This window comes from Eptatretus burgeri, chromosome 8 (assembly GCF_056783735.1).
Source record: "Eptatretus burgeri isolate ZD-2024b chromosome 8, Ebu_testis_v1, whole genome shotgun sequence".
NCBI lineage: Eukaryota > Metazoa > Chordata > Myxini > Myxiniformes > Myxinidae > Eptatretus > Eptatretus burgeri.
Window position 1 is genome coordinate 86072086 of NC_140968.1, and position 5821 is coordinate 86077906.

The 5821-nt window shown below is 36.4% G+C and overlaps 1 long non-coding RNA gene across 1 annotated transcript; it reads right to left on the reverse strand.

The window, feature by feature from the left end:
• Positions 1 to 419: 419 nt before the first annotated feature.
• LOC147022211 (uncharacterized) lies at positions 420 to 3533 on the reverse strand. The gene is made up of 3 exons (XR_015061114.1): positions 2581 to 3533; positions 2309 to 2483; positions 420 to 2211 (listed from the first exon to the last, which is right to left on the reverse strand). It is a non-coding gene; the product is annotated as an uncharacterized LOC147022211 (long non-coding RNA).
• Between the last annotated feature and the right edge of the window lie 2288 nt (positions 3534 to 5821).

The window sequence follows — 5821 nt, forward strand, 5'->3', positions numbered from 1 at the left end:
TCTGAAATGTTGTCCATTTGTTGGTTCACACTTTTTACTCTTTGGTATACACTATTTCTCCTGACTTTGTTAAGAAGTTTTGAGTTAATGAGGCGATTGGGAGATTTAATTATCCAGGGTATAACATTATGTTATGTTGTCTTTGCTCTGTTTGAATTAGAGCATCTATAAAACAAATGTAGGGTTCTTCCTTATTTTAACTAGATATATCAAAATGATGATTATTATCAAAAAGATTATTGAGAGTGAGGCAAAGAAAATCCAAGATATTTTCATGGTCTCTATATCAAATATTGAGTAGAGAGTACATGTTTCATTATTTACTTTAACAATCTGGTCGGTCAATTCTACATTTGCATGACAGACCTGGGCAGTTTTTCTAAACCCTTTGTTTTATAGTATTCTAGGACACATTCGACTGTAGGATGAATATATCTTTTACCAAAACATGATTTAAACAAATTCTTTTCATCCAAGTTTCTTACACTTTCTTGGGTTATCATTGAATCAATACATTTTTTTCACAGGAATTACAAAAGACAAAACTAAGCAGATAATACACCTTTGTGGACACTCGAGGGTCAAGTCCGAGGTGTATAACAGTATATAATGTGTGTCAAGGGGGACGTTCTTAGATCTGTGAACCCCAAACACAGAATCCTCAACTGAATAGTCAAGGCTTAACTTTTGTTTGTGTGTGTGTGTGCAATGGGAGCAATAGGTTGGCGCTTCACTCCCTCCTACTATACACCGTTGTGGACACTCGAGGGCCAAGTCCGAGGTGTATAACAGTATATAATGTGTGTCAAGGGGGACGTTCTTAGATCTGTGAACCCCAAACACAGAATCCTCAACTGAATAGTCAAGGCTTAACTTTTGTTTGTTGATGTGTATGTGTGTGTGTCCCAACCCTCACATTCAAAATCTCAACCCCAACCCTCACATTCAAAATCTCAACCCCAACTCAATCCTCGCCCAACACAATGTCTTTTTCAAAATGAGATTTCCACCTATATATATATATATTTTTACGTTTTTTTTTTCTTCTTCCAATTCTGTCTTTTAAGGCTTTCAGGTTTGATGACGTAGAAAGGGGGAGTAAGCCTGCACTTTCTTCCCAGAACTTTCTTGATCTTGCTCCCATCAAGCACCATCCGACAAAGAACTACATCGATAGGTTTAGATCCCAAAGAGTGATAGCAACTCCAAAAGTCTCCAAAATATAAATAAATAAAATAATAATAATAATAAATAAATAAAAGCCCCCAAAAAAGTTTCAAGTGTCCAACATAAACCCAACTTTCCAAGTCTTCAAGGTATAACCACATTCCCGTTGAGTTTCCAAGATATGTATCACATTGTGAGTTATCAATCCAGAACCCACATTTCAAGTATTCAAAGTAAAACCAACTTACAAAGTCTCTTAAGGATAACTCATTTACTGATTTTTTCAAAATTTGTGAGTCTCCAAGGTAGGCCCCATATTTAGAACCATCTTGGCAGAACCCTTTTCCTGAGTCTCCAAGGTAGTTATTTAAACCATCAAGGCAGAACTCATTTACTGATTTTTTTCAAAATTTGTGAGTCTCCAAGGTAGGACCCATATTTAGAACCATCTTGGCAGAACCCTTTTCCTGAGTCTCCAAGGTAGTTATTTAAACCATCAAGGCAGAACTCATTTACTGATTTTTTCAAAATTTGTGAGTCTCCAAGGTAGGCCCCATATTTAGAACCATCTTGGCAGAACCCTTTTCCTGAGTCTCCAAGGTAGTTATTTAAACCATCAAGGCAGAACTCATTTACTGATTTTTTCAAAATTTGTGAGTCTCCAAGGTAGGCCCCATATTTAGAACCATCTTGGCAGAACCCTTTTCCTGAGTCTCCAAGGTAGTTATTTAAACCATCAAGGCAGAACTCATTTACTGATTTTTTCAAAATTTGTGAGTCTCCAAGGTAAAACTTGTATTCTGGCTCATCAAGGTATAACTTGTTCAGTGGGTATTGTCTTGATAACTCACAATGAGTACTATTGCTGTAAAACTCTTTTTCAGGATTTTGCTGGTCTCCAAGGTATAACTCTTTGGTTGGGTCATCAAGGACGAACTCGTTCTGTGGGTCTTGGTCGCTCATAAGGTCTTCAACCAAGCCAACAATTTCGCCCCAAGTTGTAGCAAAAGCAGTATTTTCATTTCGTATTTCAGACACAATTTCCTGTGAGAGAAAATAATAATGTATTAATTAAGTTATTTAATTATTAAATGAGTATGCTTCAATCAAAGTTTGAAAATAGGAAAATAAAAAATCTTACCTCAATAGATAAGAGGTTTGAATCCAGTTCATCAACTTGAAGGTTTAGTTCCATAGAAGACAGAGAGTTCCAAGGAACACCAAAGTCATCCCACTCAAGGTCTTCAACCAAGCCAACAATTTCCCCAAGTTGTAGCAAAAACAGTATTTTCATTTCGTATTTCAGACACAATTTCCTGTGAGAGAAAATAATAATGTATTAATTAAGTTATTTAATTATTAAATGAGTATGCTTCAATCAAAGTTTGAAAATAGGAAAATAAAAAATCTTACCTCAATAGATAAGAGGTTTGAATCCAGTTCATCAACTTGAAGGTTTAGTTCCATAGAAGACAGACAGTTCGAGACAAGCACACAAAACACCATTGCCAGCAAAAACAAATGTTTAAAATGGAGCCTGGGTTTGAAGCTTTTATAGAGAAAGACTGGTGGGTGTGGTTTCCTTTGGAAATTCCCTGGGCAAGCCTAGGCAAGCCTTCATTGGGAAATTTTTCAAAACCATAACATCCTGTAATTTTCTAGTGATTTCTTTGTGAGTCAGAGATGAACTGGAAATGATGTAAGAGTGGGCGGGGCTTAGCAAAAGTAGGCGGAGCTTAGGAAAAGTGGGCGTGGCTTAGGAAAAAATACCTTATGAAAAGTGGGCGGAGCTTAGCAAAAGTGGGCGGGGCTTAGGAAAAGTGGGCGTGGCTTAGAAAAAAATACCTCATGAAAAGTGGGCGGAGCTTAGCAAAAGTGGGCGGAGCTTAGGAAAAGTGGGCGGAGCTTAGCAAAAAATACCTTATGAAAAGTGGGCGGAGCTTAGCAAAAGTGGGCGGGGCTTAAAGAAAAGTGGGCGGGGCTTAACAAAAAATAACCTGTGGCTCAGGAGGTGGTCAAACAAGAGCATTAAGAGAAGTTAATCATTTCGTAATGGCACAAAAGGGGTATCTTAAAAAATATAAAGATTCAAATGTTTTGTTTGTCAATATTTTAGATGGGGATTATTGTGCAAAGAAAATTAAACTATTGAAGGAATTTGAGAATGAACAAATCTTTATAGGTTCAATGAGTGAGCTGTTCAATCCCCAGGTGTTCAATTCAATGAGGTTCAACCTCCAGGTTAAAAGGGGAGACAAATAAATATACCTTGGGATAAAAAGGGGGGTTTATTTTTAGGGAAAAAAAATATAAATCGCTGAAAATCCCCCATTCATTTACATGGGGCAAAGTGAGCCAGAATCAGTATTCTTACCCTACTTATATATATATATATATATATATATACATATATATATATATACATATATATATATATATTTATATATATATATATATATATATATATATATATATATATATATATATGTATACATATATAAATATATATATACATATATGTATACGTATATATGTATACATATATAAATATAAATATATATATATGTATATATATATATATATATATATATATATATATATATATATATATATATATATATATATATATATATATATATATATATATCGATAAGGGAGGCTGTCAATCCCATTTTCTAAAATAAACCTCATCATCAAAAGCTCCTAATGCTTTCTTATTTACTTCTTATTGTATTCATTCTTCTATATTCTTCTTCTTTTAAGGCTAAGTAGTTGTAATAATCTTCAAAATTTATTGTTTCTTTGATTACATTTTTCTTTATCCCCTTTCACTTTTCTTCACTCTTTTCAATTATATTATCAATATATGTATAGGCATAAGCCTTTGCTCTCAATCTCACAAACTCACTCATCTTTCCACCCAACTCATCTTTAAATTTTCCAATAACCTTTTTATTCTTTGTGGAGAATAGCTTCTTTTCTGTTTTATAATTGCTTGTATCATAAATACCTACATCTTGAGACAAATCTTTATACATATATTCCATATTAATTTTCAAAATAAAACTGTCTGTATCCATATGAAGTGGATTAATCCCTTCCACAAATTCCTTCTTTAGGTTGTTGTAGAAGTAGTCATACATTAACAACTCTGACAAGTCAAGAATTGATGTTCCTGTATCGACAGGTTTATCCATTTCAATACTTTCTTTGTTCAAATGAGGAGCACAAAAGTTCTCTGAAAACACCTCTGCTCTTTGAAAACTTGGTTTATCAATTAATCCGGATGCTTGTTTCCAAGATGTATCAAGTTATATGTTTTGTTTATTCTGAACATTTTCCAGTCTTTCCAAATTCAGCATTATATTATTCATTAGTTTATAAAAGTCTTTCTCAAATTAATTTGTAGCAAGTGTTCTCTTTTCAGTGTTAAAATCAACATACTTTTTTAACCAATGACCTTTTAAATTTCCAAGTCCTATGAATTTTCTTTACTCTTAACCCAGCAGAAAAATAATGTCTTAAATTTCTCTGATGTAAAACATAATTTCCTTGTTTCATACAATGTGTTAAGAAGTTTCTCTGTTGGTTTGCCTTTTGTAACAAATGATTGTTGATAACCGCTAAGTCATTCCTTCTTAGGACTTTCTTTATCAGGTGCATATGGAAGGTCTTTATGTTTCTTATGGAGTTCTTAAGGTTATTTTAAATCAACCTCAAAATAATATCCTACTTTAGCTTCATATAATTATTTTTGAGAGGAGATAACAATGCCCTGTAAAACCTTTTCATAATTTTTCTCTTCAACCCATCTAAGATTTCCATAAGGTAAAGATTGAGACATAGCCCATCCATAAAAATTGTTGGCATCATAATACATCAAGTAAGAACTATCTTTTTTAACATCATATTTGGGAAGATATTTGTTGTTAGCTTGAACATATCTCTTTGAACACACTTGTGATATTCCACCTCTTTTTGATTTTCTATCATCCAAAGCATGTCCATATCACCGATTAATTCCAACGAACCGAAACCCCATCACAGACGGATTCCGTTCATTCAACCACCCTCACCAGCTCACCCACACTCGAGGGACATGGACTGGACAGGGCGTGCTTGCCCCTGCATACTCATCCCCTGCCCCTGCCCCATTCCCCCCTGCCTTCAATTTGCTTACCCCCACCTAAAAATTACCCCCGCCCAACCCCGCCTAATTCACCCAGCCCCCGCCCACTCATCCCCCGCCCATTTCCCCCGTCTCCCGCTTTCAATTTGCTTACCCCCGCCCAAAAATTTGCTTACCTTGCCCCCCGTCTCTTCACTCCCTGCCTCCGTCTCTTCATCCCCCGCCCCCATTCTTCACTCCCCGACCCCCATCTCTTGATTCCCCGCCCAACTTGCCCCCGGGCCCCCGCCCCACCCCCTGTCCACCCCCTCACACTCAACCCCGCCTAATTCACCCCAGCCCCCGCCCACTCATCCCCCGCCACATTTCCCCCGTCTCCCGCTTTCAATTTGCTTACCTTGCCCCCTGTCTCTTCACTCCCTGCCCCCGTATCTTCATCCCCCGCCCCCGCCTCTTCACTCCTCGCCCCTGTCTCAACGAAAAGTGTTTATTCTGCTTCAGAGTTGAAGTTTGACTATTGGCACG